Source organism: Lutra lutra, chromosome 1 (assembly GCF_902655055.1).
Source record: "Lutra lutra chromosome 1, mLutLut1.2, whole genome shotgun sequence".
NCBI classification, from domain to species: Eukaryota; Metazoa; Chordata; class Mammalia; order Carnivora; family Mustelidae; genus Lutra; species Lutra lutra.
Window position 1 is genome coordinate 79066614 of NC_062278.1, and position 17969 is coordinate 79084582.

The 17969-nt window shown below is 37.2% G+C and overlaps 1 protein-coding gene across 1 annotated transcript in view; it reads left to right on the forward strand.

Annotated features, from left to right (window-relative positions):
* The first annotated feature begins 1537 nt into the window (after positions 1–1537).
* Positions 1538–17969, forward strand: part of MBNL1 (muscleblind like splicing regulator 1) — a 202478-nt gene continuing 186046 nt past the window's right edge. Inside the window, exon 1 of the mRNA XM_047728285.1 lies at positions 1538–1642. The gene's annotated coding sequence lies outside the window, so the exon portion shown is untranslated. The remainder of the gene's footprint in view (positions 1643–17969) is intronic.

A 17969-nucleotide genomic window follows, 5' to 3' on the forward strand; every position in this document is an offset into this window, starting at 1 on the left:
TCTGCCTTTGGCTCAGGTCACAATCCCAAGATCGTGGGATCAAGTCTCGCATAGAGCTCCTTGCTTAGCTGGGAACCTGCTTCTCCTGCCTGCTGCTCCCCCTGCTTGTACACTCTCTCTTTCTCCCTCTCTCCCTGATGAATAAATAAATGAAATTTTTTTTAAAAAAACTCACAAATATGATCATATTTAAATTTTTTCAAAACACATAGAATCTAAGCGATGTTAATCTCATTAATAACGTTTTATTCAAGAATTTTCTTATAAGTATCTCAGTAAAGAATTCCAGTCCAATTTTATATTGATGATGCTCTGGTGTTCTGCTGTTGTGGCAGCTTTCTTAGTACTGTTTGTTCATTTATCTTTACTTCCTGCAAATTCACATCACATAGGAATTTAGGTGAAAGGGGAAAATGTTTCCGTTTTTCATTATCCCCTAATTGCTCTTTATTGCCACTTTGAAAATATGGTAAGTAAAAAGCAGAGTGTGATACCCTGGGAGCATGATAGTTTCCAAAGTCCAGAAAGTGGTTCTTGCAGTGTGTGGAGGTTTGCATAATTACTGTTATTCTTGCAATCCACCCCGCCCCCCCTTCCCTTCCCCAACAGCCAGGGACGGGGCGGGGGGCGGGGGGGGAACTGCCACAAACAAATTGCAGCTGTTCATCTGCTGTTCGTCTGCTTCTTCTATTCAGTAACCTGGGAGAAGTACATATATGAGTATTTCCTTCTATTTGAGGTTGGCGATAGTGTTGGCTTTGATCAACGGTTTTTTTGTTTTGTTTTGTTTTTTTGTCCTTTTTCCACCACTGTCCTTACCATCCCATAAATATTTTCAATTAGTGCTCCAACCTGGTAGAAACTTGACCAGTTACGTTCAACAGTGCAGGACCTGCACCTGTTTTTTATTCTTGTGGCTGAAGTTGAGAGAGACCGTAGCTTATGGATAAGCAAGAGTTTCAGTTTTGCAATGCTTTATCTATATGTAACAGGCAGCTATTCATGAGAAAGGAAGTTTAAAGCTTGTAGGTAAAAAACCACTACCCAGATTCCAGGAAAATGCCCGTTTACTGAAGTTTTTTTTGTTTTGTTTTGTCTGTTTTTTGTTTTTTGTTTTACATTATGTCTGTAGTCAGATTAGCATTTAGGTCATACTCCAAAGAGTTTAAATTAATTAGCCTTATAAAAGCAAGTTTATTCCTCATGTATCAGCTTGACAGTTTTTGTCTGCATAGAGCGGTATTTTGTTTTTCTACGATTATCTTTCGGCCACAGAGGAGATGTTTCCTTATGTAAATGAGCATTGCATAATCAAGGATATATTTCAATAACTTAACTTTTTGAAAACTTGCTTACACCTATAAATTCGTGTATGTGTTAATTGTATATGTATAAATGCACAAATTACAGCCTGTCCCCATGATTCTAAATGTAAGGTTTGTGAAGACTTTTCCATTCTCCATAGAATTTATAAAGCAAAATGACTCTGGTGTTTCACAACTTCCTCTTTTGGTAGTGTCTTTTTGCAGAGAAAAAAAAAAAAATTGACTGAAGAGAGCTGAATGGAGTCAGAGCCCTTGGAGATGCTGGTTACCTCAACTATTTAAGCAGCTTAACAACCAACGGAAAAGAAGACATTGCGGTAAGAAGAAAGGGTTTGCTTGCTATTTTTCATTTTATTGCTTGGATTACTGTTTGTGGAACAACAATTTAAATATTGGTTGGATTATGAAATAGATGAGATAAATCTGATAATTTTCAAGTAAGTACTCAATATTTTAAATAAATGAAGAAGTTTAGTAAGTTGCCATTTCAACTTTACATACAACCTTTTGCAAAGCTGGGCCAGTTTAAAGTTCTTATTGATCTCCAAATTATTTTAACTGAAAAGTAACCAAGTTCTCTTTTTTTCATAATTTTGTACACAATTTAATTCTGAAAGAACTTTTGTATTGATATAAATTTGAAAACTTTTTCTTCCCCTAGCTCCAGTAAATTCCTAACATTTGTAAGCTATCCTACCTATATTTGTTTGTTCATTTTGCCTATGACTAGTTGGACATTTTATGGAAAAAAAGATATTCTTGCATTTGATTCTATTTACTGTGAAAATACATAGTATTATTTAAGGTGTTACATTTCAGTATTATTTTTCATATCATCACACTGTGATGATATTGAAATACTTTTGAAAAAGCAATTTGTAGTGTAGATAGTAGTATTTAAAAATGTAAATAAAGTAAGTAAATCAAATTTTAGAAATTTATGTTTGTTTTAAGATTAATTTGTAGTTTTAATGCCCAAAACTGGACAAGAACTGTAAGACCATTTAGATTCATAATTGGGGATCAAACTAAGCTGAAACTAATTTTATTAGGCAATTCTAAAGTAATCTAAATCCAGCAGAATTATTTTTATTTGTGCCACGCTAGAGTAATGTATATACATATTAACTATGTAATAGAATTATATTTATCATACAGCAACTTTTAAATTCTTTTTTAAGCAAATGAATGCTTATTTAATTTGTTTTTTTTTTAATTAGAATAATCACAGGGCTTCTGAAAAAGAAAGTCTGCATTATTCCATAAATTAACGGACTTCATTTTAATCAGTTTGGTTAAACAAGCCATCACATGGGTTCTATTACATTACCTAGAAAATAGGGTGTTTTTAAAAATTTATTTTCATGCAATGTGCTGTGACAGGACTTGTTGTCTTTTGGTTACAGAGAGAAGGAAAACAGATTGTTAGTGCTATAAATTCAGTCAGTGAACTGTTGACTCAAATTTGACATTCTTAACTAGATCAAAATCTTAAAATTAAGTTGGTAGTTGTGAGGAATCCATTAAAATTGTGTATGTTCATCTTTATGTATCACACACTACTTAAACCACGAACTTGATCATTGTTCTTTGCAACAAAACCACTTATAATGTCCTTCTCTTGAAAAAAAAAAAGATGGAAGTATTTTTAAATGTCCAGAATTTTAAGGATGAGATATTTCGATACCATAAACTATTAAGTGTTGTGTGTTTGTCATACATAGTGTGGTATTACACTGAATAACTGATAACAACCAAGAAAAACACAGCCCAAGGAGGTTACAATCTAAACTGATCAACATACAGCAATTCAGAACGGCAAATGAAGGCCCAAGAAGTAGAGAAAATCCTATCTTGCTGGCAAGATGGATGTGTTTTGGTGGTGGTGGTGGTGGTGGTGGTGAACTATTGAAATCTCTAAATGAACAGCCTAGTTCCAGATTAAGGAAAATAAATTTAAAATTTGTTCTGTGACAAAATCATATTTACAGAAAAAAATTAGTGCTACCTGGTTGAGTTTCCTTAGTCACACAGATTGTTAAAGGAGCCAATCTTATCATTACTGGGAGGGTAACAAGATGCATTGCTTCTGCTTTTCTTGCACACAGTGTAGTAAGAAAAAAGCATTTAGACTCCACCCCCAAATCCAAATTTTTGAAGTGAAATTAGATATAATATTGCAAATAATTTATTACTGGCATACACAAATTTTAACTTTTGAACTATAGATAAATATTTTACTGTTTCATTAAGATTACATTCAGACAACACCCTAAGGCATAAATTTTCATTGAATCTAATCTAAGTTGAAACTAAGTGACTGCAGCATAACATTGTGAAATTTTCTGTATTAGTAAGACATGGTTGACTATGTGGTGTATACGTGATCTTGCTCAGCATCCGTCCAATTGTTGAAATCCAGGATTGATCCAACAGATCTCACGGTTTAGTGGGTGTCTGTGCCTTCCTTCACAGTGTGAACTTTCTAGAGCCGCCCATCTGTGCAGAATGACCTGCTTCTAGAGGGCTCTATCCCACCTTGGCAAATATATTACGGCTCAGATAATAATTTCACTTTGAAACAATGATGCTATTTGTTCTTAACATAAATAATTTGACTTCCAAAAGAACTTCTGAAACATTGAAACACTTGTTTGGTTTCCCCTTCTTTCGGCCATTTTCTCATTTGCAAAAGTAGATGAGAGTTTATTGCCCTAAAGAAAGATCATGGTTTGGGTGCAAACTAAGAGTGATGTCATGTTTTGAACTCAGAAACAAAAATCCTCTAAATCTGGATAAGTGCCACATGTAACATATTCATATTTATTCTAGTAATAAAAATATGTGTTCAATGGGAAAATTATTGTGTTCACAAAAATATGTGCTTTGGAAGTACATGTGCTCTGTAAGAGAGAATATGTATTTCGTTTTCATATGGGAAATAATTTCTGCAAATATAAAGAATAAAGGCAGGTTCTTTTACATTTCTGAATATTTCCATTTAAAAGGGTACATTTTATGAAGTGTAATGTACACATCTGTACTCTAGAAAATATAACTTTTATAACTTTATAATTTTTAAATTTTTAAAATGTAAATTATTTGCTGTTTGAGAATTATGATTTCCAATACTTCCCTAACATCATTGATATTTTTATTATTTTATATGAACTAAAATTAGGGACTTAGATTTGATGTCCTCTAGATACTTTCCAGCTTTGTCTTTTCATTATTTTCTAATTTTTCAGTATTAGTAAGGAGAACAGTGGATTTGTAGTTTTAGATCCAAATTGAAAGAAAAATGGCATTAAAATCATTAATTCATATTGGAACCATGGGAAGTAAATCAGAAATGAAGTTAGCCTACTGGTTTTACTCCACAAGTTAGTATAAGATGTCACAGCTCTTTGTTATTCTACTTTACAGATATCATTGTTAAGTTCTCCGTTTTTTCAATATTGGGTGGTTATCACAGCCTCAAAAATTCTTTTCACTTTGGAAACAAACACAAATCATAATATGATCATGAAAAAAGTCACCACAATTCTGATTCTGAAAAAAATAAATTTAGCAGCATTTTTCTTTAATCATACCTCAGTTCGATTTATTTTCATTTTGCATAAGAAAAAAAATTAAAGCAGAATGCTTTTATGCTTTTCCTGTGTTGGTGAAGAGATCTGAATTGGAGAAGAGGTAGGAACATTCTTTAGGCAATTAGGCTGCCTTCTGAGTAAAAATCATATCTAATGCCATTGGAGTCTCTTAAATGTTCACTAGAAATGCTTATTATACTTCACCTACTTAAATAAATTTTTTTAAGAAATAATTTCAAGCTCAAAAGAGTTTTAAAAATAAAAATAGCATAATGAATACCTATATATCCTTACCCAGATTTGTCTAATCTTAATATTTTACTCTATTTGCTTTATAATTTGCTCTTATTCTTTCTATCTTTCTGTCTCCATTTTTTCTTTCCAAACCACTTGAGGGTAAGTTATAAAAAACATGACCCTTGACTTCAGCTTGCAAGTGCTAAAAATAGAGGTAGTCTCTTATGCAACAGTTACAGTATCTACTTCATAAATTCACATTGATAAAATACTTTCATCTAACATTTGCCCATATTCCAATTTTGCTATTTATCTGATGATACCCTTTATAGTATTTTCCCCTCCAGTAAAGAATCCAGTTTAGAGTCATGTGTTACATGTAGTTGCAATGTCTCTTTAGCCTCCCTTAATCTGGAACATTTCCACATCATTTCTTTGTCTTTTATGAAATTGAAAACTTTAAAGTCTATCCACCAACTCTTCTTTTTAACAGAGTGTTCCTCATTGGTATGTGTTTGACATTTCCTCATGATGAGATTGTGGCTATGCATTTTTTGCTAGAATATGGCATAGGTGATGTCTCCTCTCATGAGATCATATCTAGAGCCACAAGATGCTCATCTATGCCCCATTGGTAATGCTAACTTAGGTTGCCATGTCAAAGTGTTGCCTCATTTCTCTACTTTATAATGGCAACTCCTCATGAAACATTTCCCTTTGGGTTTAATATTAATTGATGTTCTCATCTGATGCAGTTTTTACTGTAATGCATGATAGTTAGAAAATCATGATTCTCCAGCTCCAGCACTCATTGCATATTTCAGTCAGTCCTTTGCATTCTAATGTAAGCAAAAGAACTCCCTTCTCTCCTATATTTAATTACTAATTTGTATATCTGTTACTGATATAAGTCATGAATTTCTGTCTTTCCAATGGTTTATAATTCCTTACTGCCTTAATTTATAATGGTGCTCAAATCATCTACATTTAAATAATGAAGTCCTCTTACTTCTGGCTCCTATGTCCCTGTGGCATGCCTCCATCATGTTAGTGAGCACTTTCTGATGTAAAAAGATCTTCCAACCTCATCTTGTACTTATCCCATCCCAAACCCAGAATCATTCATTTCTTCTTTTTTGTTTCTTTCTTTTATTTTTTAAGATTTCTTTCTTTCTTTTTTCTTTTCTTTCTTTCTTCCAAAGAGAGAGAGAGAGCAAGGGGAGGGGAAAAAGAAGAGGGAGAGGGATAGAATCTCAAGCAGACTCCCTGACATGGGGTTTGATCCCACAACCCTGAGCCAGAGCCTGACACGGGATTCGATCCCACAACCCTGAGATCATGACCTGAGCTGAAATCAAGAGTCAGCACTTAAATGACTGAGCCACCCAGGTACCCCACATCTCATTTCTTTTGATGGGGAATGGTATGAGAGGCCAAGATCTGGGTTAGGTATACTCACTGCCACTGGAGTGTTTTTGTTCGTTGACCCTTTCAACAAAAACATTTTAATGCAAATGCACATAGTATGCATACCCAAAAGCATATGCATGCATTCATAAAATCTCTCATATCTATACACACATATTTTGGGCATCATGAGTTTATCTGATATCTCCAGTTCTAATCCATCCCCAGAAGGTTATTTCTTGCCTTTGCCTATGCCATGTTTGTGTGCTCCTTCCTCCATAGCGTGAGCCTTGGATCTTAAGATCAGTGTGTTTACTTATTTACTCATTTCTATAAAACATCTAAAATAATTTCTGAATTACTTTACCCAAACCACTACAATAAACAAACCTACTGAAAAAGAATTCTGGGTCTGTGTGCACTTCTTACCCCACATACCCATAGCCCACCAAATACTGTGTTTGTGGTTGCTTGGATGAATTCCTTTCTTCCTGCTTTCCCCCTTCCTTCCATCCCTGCCTCTCCTTCTTTCTCTCCATGTAGGGTTATCATAGTATTCATTTGAAATATAATAAGGTTCATTTGTTTCTTTCGTTTTTTTTTAAAGTATCTCTATGCACCTTTATTTCTGTATCTGATTTTTAAAAATTTTTTTTTATTTAATTTCTTTTCAGCGTAACAGAATTCATTGTTTATGCACCACACCCAGTGCTCCATGCAATACGTGCCCTCCATAATACCCACAACCAGGTTCATTTGTTTCTGTTTGTTTCCAGTTTTAGAATTTTTTTTCCCCTCTGCATTGTTACTGGTTTAATTTTATTTTTTAATTTATTGGCTTTTAATTTTTTCCAAGCCATGGAGAGTAAGTGTTACTTGTCCCAGCCATGTCTGTTAAACAAATCTGATAATCCTAATTCAGATGTTATGATACAATTCGGAAATACCTGTTTGAGTTATTGGCTATACTTTTATCTTTATATTTCAATTCTGTTCAATCTACATTTAGTCTGAATTTAATTATCCTCTTGGATATTCCAAAAAGTGACAATTTTAGAAAAGAAAGTAGGTTATCAGAGGTATTTGGTCAATCTTATGAATTTCTTATTCCAGAGTGGCTTTTAAAAGTTAAATGTGCATGTATCATCACATTTACAGAAAAATAGGTAAAGAAAGAAGCAACCATGAATTTGTGTAGTCCATAGCATTGGACAAATTCTCAATCTTTTCTAGAATATTCCTGCCCCCAGCACTCCCCCATATTCTTCTCTAGTACTCATAATGATGAATGCATCCTGATATTTGTGGCAGGAAGAGAAAGTGGGTCAGTGTCAAGATTCATTTTCAGTTTCCATTCTGTCACTTATGGACTGTGAATCTTGGATGGTTACTTCTCTTCTCTATTCAGATATCTAGCACCATAACTGTAAGTTAAAAAAAAAAATTCATACCTTCTTAACTTTTTGCCAACTTCTAGACTCATACCTCAAAGTGATTATTAAACTTCAGATGTTACCAGGCATCTTAAAGTTAACATGTCCAAAAGAAAGCCTCTCATTGCCCACCCTTCTCTCTGCTCCCTGCCCAGTCTTCTTTGGTTGATAAATGACACCACCTTACACCCAGTTATCCAGGTCAAAAGCATCACTAATTTATTTCTTTCCTTCACCTATATCCTATTTATTGGCAAGCCTGTCAGTTCTATTTCCAAAATATATCTCAGCATCGACCGGGTTCATCCGTTCCACCATCTTGAGCTCAGTGTAAGACACTATCATTTCTTCTGGACATCTCCATTCTACTTGTAGCCTATTAAGAAATCCCTCTTTCAATTCTTGCATTCCTGCCAGCATGATGTTTTAAAATAGAAATCAAATCATGTGACTCCCTGCTCAAAATTCTTTAATGGTTTCCTATTTTAATTATGAAAGAATCCAAATTCCTCTCTGTTGCTTATGTGTCTTGTCCTCTACATACATCTCCACCCTCAAATCCTACTTCTCAACCCTCATTCATTACCTCTGGCTCCACTCCTTATTTTGCCCCTAGGGCATCCTAAACTCATTCCTGACTCAGAGAATTCACACATGCTTTCCCCATCTTTTCGTGGCATATTCTTCTCACACATTATTGTGACACAGCTCTTCTTTATTCAGATGTTCAAATGTTCTTCCTAAAGGGTGTCTTCCATGACCAAGTACATATTTTATTATCATGTCCCTAACCCACTCTCTATCCTTTCGTCTCATTTTAATTTTCTTGATAACACTCAATGTTACATAAAATTTTTATCTTTATTTCTTTGCTTAATTACTTATTGTCTGTTTCTGCTACTAAAATGTAAGGTACATGGGGGCAGGGTTTGGTCTGAAATGTTTGGTTCATGTTACATCCTCAGTGTCTAGAAAAATGCATGAAACATACTAGATACTCAAGTGATGAGTAAGCACAAGGCCTCAACAGTTCTGAGCCTTGTATATAAATAAAACAAATGTGACAAAAATAACAACTATCTCCCAAGGTCGTGTAGAGGTGGCCATGGGTATGGTTGTGCTCTGAGCTGCAATGCAGTTGTCAGGTGGGATAGTTCTGTTAACACAAAATGAAAGGAACTGAAACAAAAGAAGTGGTCCCAGGAGACAACAAATAAACCGAGAATTCTCTTCTTTGTGTATTGGCTGTCTTCCACACAGCTAAAAGGGACAGGTTCACAGTGGGTACCACTAATCTCTTAGGATCCTGGGGGCAATTGCTCTGCTTTGCTGCCCCACTGCCTTTGTACTTGTTCTGCCTCTGCCCTCACCCCCAAGAAAAACATGTGCCCACCCTCCCTTGCCAGTTAAGGTTCATTGCTTCCCTCAAGCCAGATGGAAGAGCAATCTCCTTCCAGAATTCTTTCCTGATTAACCATCTGCCTGTGCTGGCCTCATGGCTATGCATATAGTTCACATATTGTTTTGTAATTATTTCCTGGTTTTATATTTCATCTTGAAGTGGATTTTAAAGCTATTCTAGGAAAACTGTTTGGAGTTGTTTTGTGTGTATATCCAACAGATTAAGTTTAAGGTTATAAACATAGGACTTGGTTCTTGAGATTATTAGGTCCTAGATGATGATGATGATGATGATAATGTTAATAATAATAGCTTTGCTGTTATATTTTTTAGTACTAGTTTTTAGTACCGTTGCATATCATTTTTAGTACCAGTTTTAAGATAACATTGTATATTAGATGCTTCAGATGATTAACAAATTTAACACCCTCACTAACTTTGTGAGTTAAGTACCATTATTACTATTTTACAGATTTAAGGAAAAAAAGGTTCTGAGAGAGTTCACTTGATAGTGGTCACCAAACTGATCTTGGTATGTCTGTCTCTACAATGGATCTTTATCATTAATACACTGCCTTTAGAACTTACATTGAGAAACAGAATAGGCAAAGCTTTGGTTTAAATACAGTTAAAAATGTATATATTATATGGCAGAGCCCCTCTGAAATCTTAGGCACTAGTAGGAAATATCTCAAAAGATGTGAATTTTCAGCCACACTATGAAAAATGTAAGGAGTCACCTGAGACATTAAAATACTTGGGGGTTGGGGCGCCTGGGTGGCTCAGTGGGTTAAAGCCTCTGCCTTTGGCTCAGGTCATGATCCCAGGGTCCTGGGGTCGAGCCCCACATCAGGCTCTCTGCTCAGAGGGGAGCCTGCTTCCCCGTCTCTCTCTCCCTGCCTCTCTGCCTACTTGTGATCTCTGTCTGTAAAAGAAATAAATAAAATCTTAAAAAAAAAAATACTTGGGGGTTATACTTCTTGGTGCAGCCATGGCACAAGGCTCCCTGGGGGAGGCAGCATTAAGGTCGAATGATCAAAGTTTTCATCAAGAGGAAAAAGATTGGGATAATACATTTTCAAAAAAACTCAGAAAATTGTCAAAGAACTGGAAAAACATTTCAACAGTACATGAATTTAACATTGAGCCATGGTTTTGTATTGGTTTTTGTTTGTTTGTTTGTTTTCTATTCTGTGGTCCTGCCAGAAGAGGTATTTGGTGACCCCGCCTTTGTGGTTCTCCTCAGGAAGTGGGCTATGCGAAGAGACAATTTTAATTCTTGTGAGAAGCTTCTGTTTCCATTTTGAAGTGCATATACTCATGTATTCATATATCAAGCATTATGCATTAAGCACCTATCTAGAGGCTGTGGGATACCAGTGACCAAGACCAAGTTTCTACCCCAGAGAGCTGAACTTCAGTCTAGTGGGGAAAGACGATGAGTAAGCCAGTTAACAAGTGAATTTCTGAAAAGGGAATTTTAGATGATGACAGCAGCATGAAGACAATTCAGCAAAGTAAAAGGATAGAGAAACAGAGAAGGGAAGCTTCTTTCCCTACCTGGCCTCTCAGGAAGGGAAATATTTAAGCTAAGACCTGAACGATGAGAAGCCTGGTGCCGTGCAGAAGCCCCGGGGAAGAGTGATATGCAAGTGCAGAGGCAGGAAGGAGATCTGCCTTTCTGAGAAGGAGAAAGGAAGCCTCCAGGTCTCGGAGAGTAGTGGGAGATGAAGCTAGGGACCTGGGGTTGACAAAGGTCCAGGTTACTGAGATTGTAGGACAAGGCAAGGAGTTATACAGCGCAAGCAAATATTCGCAAGGATGGGCACATGTATGTACTGGGGAACCGCGTGCAGTGAATGATCCATTCATTATCTGTGTTTAACAGAGTAGGAAAAACTGTTGTTTGAAGAGAAGCAGGAATTACTACATAGGTCAAAAGCTTTCTCAGGTGATAAATTTTTATATTTAGATAAATTTCAAGTAAGTGGAATTTATCTTCGCGAATTAACTACATTTTCTTATCTTTTCATCATTTTTATAATAGGTATGGGTTTGATAAAAGTGAAAAGGGCTTAAATATTATTTGGATTGGTCAATTTAGGATTTTTCAGCACAATTGCTGGGGGATAGCTGACCTTTATCATGGCCACTGAAAATAGGTAGCCTGATGTCTGGTAATGGGGTCATCAGGTGCCTTAGTTTCTGCGTGGATATGAAGTAGGTAAGTCTAGAGAAAAGGCTATTTTCCAGTCTCTGGGGACAACAGATGTTCTCTCATTGATTTTTCTCAAATCCCAGCGCCAATGACGGTAGAGACCCTTGCAGCATCAACCTGTTCCTATTATAAGAAGCAGGTATTGACACTGCATTTTCAGAACAATTATAAATTTCCTCTGGTTTATTTATATTATCCCAAGAGATTGAAATCATCCAGTTATTACATTTTAAATCCCAGAATTAGTCGGACACAACTTTTGAGTGGGAGTTGGGAGGCTGAGTGTGATTTAGGAAGGGAATAGAGAATATCTTCCTGAAAAGGTCCTCCTCCCCTTTCTCCCCCTCCTCCTCTCCTCCTCCTCCTTCTTCTTCCTCTTCTTCTTCTTCTTTCTCTTCTCCTTCTTCTTCATATTATTGTTATCATTATTATTATTGTTATTTTTGTTATTATTATTGTTGTTATTATTGTCATCATCATCATTATTATTATTATTTTAACAAACCTAATAGCTATTAGGGACAAGAACAAGTGGCATCCCCACATACTTGAGAAGTTAATGACAACTAGTGTGGCTGCTTCTATTTCTGATTTGGGTTAGGAGCGGACAATGAAAAAAAAAACAAAACCCTACCAGTGGCATTGGACTGAGTGTGAATAGAAGGATGACAAGGGTGGGGTGCAGAGGAACACAACGGTAACTTCCCCAAGGCAGGCAGACATGATATTGTAGGAGCCACAAGCTGACTTTTGAGTGTTTCTGACAACGCCCAAATAGAAAATTATTATGTTACTGGTTGGGAAGTGTGGAAGGGTATAGATGACTTACGTGCTATTTAAGTGATGCAGTCCATTGTATCGTGCAAACACGTGGGCCTGATGACTCACCGTGTCATTGGATTATTGCAAAGTGTGAGATGGTGCGTGGTTTCTGAGTGTATGCGTGTGTAAATGCATGGATATCTGCAGGATGTGACTATTTGGGGAACACTCTTGAAACAGAAAGCCACTTCCTGACCTGCTGCTTACTACAGGTAGACAGATTCACCAAGAAGCAAATATACTGAAGTATGAGAATAGTAGGTTTTCTACAGTAAGAATAGTACACATTTGTTGACACGAACTGGATTCGGGAGGGGAGCATAGAAAGAGCACGTGGGCTTGAGGCATGACTCCAGAATCGGATGCTAAAGATGCCTTTTCCAGGGCCAGGAGTCCTCTCCTCCTGCCTTATTTGGCTTTGTTCCTCTGATTGGTGGCCCATCACGTTGGAAAAGAATCTCTTTCAAAAGTATAAATGTTCCTCTTTCTGTGGGTGATGTCACCATTCCTGTGGCCCAAGCCTTTGTTACTAAATAGTACTTAGCAACACATAATCATTATTTTCTCCACTTAGAGCTCTGAGGGTGTTTGTTCTGATGAAATCGAGAGATACATTTTTTAGGGAGGTAGGAGTAAAAGCTGGGGGGGAAAAAAAGAGAAACTATGCCTGGAACATCTCTTGACTTGTATTACTTAAAAGAGGCAAGTAGACAACTAAATTTTTATCCTGTGTTAACAGCTCCCACTGCATTCACACACACACACACACACACACACACACACACACACACACACAGCTCTGAAGGATGTGGTTTCAATGCAACTGTGCATCATATACTCTTTTTTAAAGTGATAGATGCCTTTTACTTGGCTTGGCTTATCCTTCCCATGTTTTTTCTCATAAAGTGGAGGGGGAAAGTTGGACAAAAGAAAGCTGTGCTCTGGTCAATTAAGAGTGATGTTTCTAAAGTGCCTGTTGATCATTCCAGGGAACATCTTGGATTCCCTTTTGATTATATCCTACCTGTCCATTCAAAAAACTGTAAAAGGATCTTTTATCTTATAAATAATATCTATAAATTTCTTAAAGTTGTAATTTGATTTTAATGCTCATGTTTTAAAGAGATCTGAAGTTTCACATGCACTTGTTTTTTAAATATTCTATATTTTTAAATTCATAATTTGAAATTATTACAATAGCTGTAATTTGTCAAAGGCCTGACATATGTTAGGTCAATTCCTGTGAAATCATTCATTATCACAGTTCTATGAGATAGACAGTTTATGTTAGCAGGAAACTGAGAGTACATTGTCTAGAAATGTGTGCCTCAGGACAGACTCCAAAGATTGTCTTTATTTCATAGGAGCTGAGGCAGAGACAGAGCGGAAGCCTTGGAAATAACACCCCCTTATTTTTTAACCTGATTCTGCTAAAAAACGTGGTGCCTACACAAGCCATTGCACCAGTTTGGTGAGAGAGTGGTGGCTATGCTGTTTCCAAGAGGAGCCAACAACACAGGCAGAAGGACAAGGCTGTAGCAGCCATGACCCTTGCCAGTGGAAGCTGGCCCATGTGTCGTATTTGGCACATGTATACCATTTGCCAGTAACCCCAAGAGGCTGTGTTTTCTCTTGAGTCTCCTGGGAATTTAGTCATAAATGAAATAGATTCACTTCAGCTGCCTTCTTCCATCATAGTGAGGAAAATATCCAGCGCTGGACCAAGCATCACCCATGTACTCCTTTTTCTTAATAATTGATTTTGGCTGTCTCATATAAGTTGGATATTTCGTGCCATATATGCCCTTTTCCACAAGTTCAAGTCTAATCTAACAAAGTGAACACCTCCCAGGGCCCACATAGAGTTCTCGGTATTTAGGAACCCTGACAAACTATTTACAGTTTCTTCCTAGACAGACCTACCAGAATGCTGTAAGAATAAACAGACTTCAAAGTCTTCACAAGAGGAAAAACTGTTCTGGCAAAGTCTATAATTTAGACCATCTTCAGGAAGAATGACTTCATGAAAAGAGAGGCCCAGAGTGGCCAGCCTCTTTTAAACAGTTAACTTTTTCTTTATTTAATTGTGAAGACTAAATGACAGGAAAGTGCTTTTGTCGAATGTGGGAGTCTTGACGCTGTAGAAGGAAGTTACACTGTGCATGGGAGTAGCTTGTGGGTGGGAGTTACAGACTACCGCTCTATTGCTAGTCCAGAATATTCATGCATAAACATCTTTACAATGGCACCCGAACAGAATTAATAAACTCCTATTAAAGGCACTCGATACATTATTTTTTTTAAGAGCACATATTACCTATTATATTCAGGAACAGGAAAAAAAAATTTACATCCAGGAACAAAAATTTAAAAAAGGCCTTTAACTTTGGTGAAACAAAAGATGATACAATTGTATTTTCATAGGTTAATTCAAAAATTGACATGCTACACTGTCTGAAAGTATGAGAGAGAAGCTGGCTTTATGTTGTAGATGTCTTAACCTTAAAAGACTAAACCCGAGAAATGAATGAATGTAAACAGCAAAGAACACAGCAAGGGAGGCATAGTAGAGATCAGTCACAGATTTCCCCAAACCTTGCCCTCGGGGCCTGTATGGCAGACAACGTGCATCTCAACATGCAGCCAGGAATAGAATTCTGTCTTACAAATTAAAAGGAATTCCAACACTGAAGACATGTAGTGTAAGTACTGGGACAGCTCTCACGTGGCTGTAATTCTAGACATTTGAATCGTGTGGGAAAAAAAGAAGAGAGATATCATAAAGATAATGATAATTGTCTATCTTTAGAGTTTAGATTCACCTGTTTACACTCTTGCTCTCTGTCACTACACCCTGCACACTCATATTGTTTACTTAATTGATTATAATTATTTACTATTTCATAGCTATTGCGGGCTGGACTGTATGTTTCTAGAGCCTTGAGGTCTAGTTTTGCTCATTCTATAGTCTCAGATTCTAGGAAAGGCTGGAATTATGCCAGGTGCTTAGTGATTCTTTGTGAGCTGGAGAGGAAAGTCGACAGCAAAAAGACAGTGAAAATGCTGCCTTTACTGGTGAGCTGGTGACCTACAGCCAGAAAAAGTTTGAAAAGGGAAAAGAATGTTCAACATCGTCTAAAAATACATTCAGTACTGGGAAGGTTCAGTGGGATCAGGTCCTGTCGGCAGTTACTCATTGCTAAGCCTGTGGCAGAAAATATGGGCATTCGGAGCCACCCACGTGCGGCCTTTGGGACCAAAGGCACATTCACAGCAACCATAAATTAAGACTTCTAATGTTACCTGCAAATGAGATTCGAATGAGAAAAGTCCTATTAATGTATTTGTATTTATGATTTAACCATGTTACTTTGTTGAATGAATTCATAAAGTATATAAGAATTTGCAAGACTTTATTTTTTAGAGTTATAAATGTATACGTATATATACACATACACATATATACACACACGTGTATATATGCACACTTTTATGTAATAGACATACACACACATTCTATAGTTCAATACAAATAAATCCAAAAAGAAGTGGCCTAAGATGCTTCAGATCTCTCAGAGACCCTAATGTTATTCTCAAGGAGTACTCATGATCACAATTTCTTAGAAAGAGGCAGGATATGGAATTATAAATAAATAGCAACCTAAGCATTATAGAATGTGTAGGATTATCCTCTGTGTGGACTCGACTGTATCTAGTTTGTTTTTAAGCCCACAGACCACGGATGCTCACCTGGTATAAAGTGAAACGTGTTTAGGTTGCTTAGAGCCGCCATGTCCTACCAGGTGTGTGATAAACACACACTGCCACCTTAGCTCCAGACAGCTAGTCCGGATTCCCACATGTCTAGATGCATCTGTGCACCGGTTTACCCAAACCTAACTCTATTTGAGACAGACATTCCTGCAGAGAACACTGTTTCTTTCAAGCCAAATAGACCTTATTTGCCAAAGGGAGAAAGTGGACCAGGTCAATGGATAGCCGCTGATTCTGGGTAATTCCATTTCCTGAATTCTAGCTCAGTAGGAGGACATCTTGGTTGCACACTGGAGCCATCTGAGGAACTTAAAAAAATACTAATGCTCGTATGGCACTCCCAGAAATTCTGATGTGATTGGTCTGGATTTCACTCCATGGATCCAAAGGGAAGCCAAAGTCAGGAACCACTGCCTTACTTTCAGTCTCCCCATTTCTAGGATGGGCTCATAAATACCACCTCGTTTGCCTCTTGGGAGACTGCAAAGACACCTTATGTGCCATTAGAGTCCTGTCACATTCCTGAATTCACCAGTGTTCTTTCTTCTTTATCTCTGGATTGGAAATAGGAAAAGACATAACTGTGGGTGGTGGTGGGCATCTGGGAGGGTGAGATGGAGAGGCCCTTCACCAGAGCCCTCCAAGCTCTGTCAGTTAGCGGTTTGGTTCCTTAGGGTTATCCAACTATCTTTTGTCAAACTAATTACTTTTGAAAGGTTAAGCCTCAATCTCACCTTTCTGTGAATGACTTTAATCAGATAATCTCCTATCACCTAGTTGGGGATTAGTTGTTGAAGGCCTAGGGGAAGCAAGGAGAGAGTTGCAAGGCCAGCCTGGGATTCAGGAAAGGTGAGGTGGGGAAGCCTGCTGTCTGGGAGCTCAGTTGGCTAATAGCAGTCTAAAAAATAAGAACAAACTTTCTCACATTGCTAGGGCAGTGATTTGTTAAAAGTGTTCCTATGATCAAGTTGCTTGTCCGTCTCATGACCCTTTATGACTTTCTGTCTTTCTGCCATGAAGCACTTAACACGTGCCAGGTAATTTTACCATTTGCCAGCTGCTTGGGAGTCCGTGAGGAGCAAGGCCTGGCACAGCCTCCTTACCATCTGCCTGGCACATGGTGAGCACTCAGAGTTTATTGAATTTAATTGAATTGTTTCAGTTGCTACACTTTTTTTCTGAAAGTGTGAGGTGTTGTTTTTTTTTTTTTTTTCCACATCTGCCCCTTCACTTCCACCCCCCAGCTGAACTAGATCATGAGTACCTTGCAGAAATCTTAATAATTTCTCTATCTCTGGTGCCAAGTGCAACACTTGGCATATAATCAGTGCCCAATAAATATTTGTTCAATGAATTAAGAAGCAATAGCCAGCATACCGATGCCTACGTTAAGATAGTAGAATTAATTTCTGACTGTACTACTGACTTTCCACACTACTGGAAAGGCAAAGAGGAGAAAAAGAAAAACATGTGTATATGAATCTCCCACCATTTATTAATGCAACAAAAGTTGTCCTTTCTCAAAAGGCCTTTAGGACACCTGTTGAGAAATTATCTGAGGTAATTTCAGGAAACAGAGAGGTAACAAGGAATAAGAGGGGCCGACAAGATCCAGAGAGAACCCAGCAATGAAATGAGGAAAGGGAGGGACATAAATGATCATAGAAGCCCAAAGGAAGAACTTCAAATATGAGATGAGTAGAGAGAGAAAATAGACATTCAGGAAAGGAAAAACCAGCCTTGCTATTGGCATTTTCAT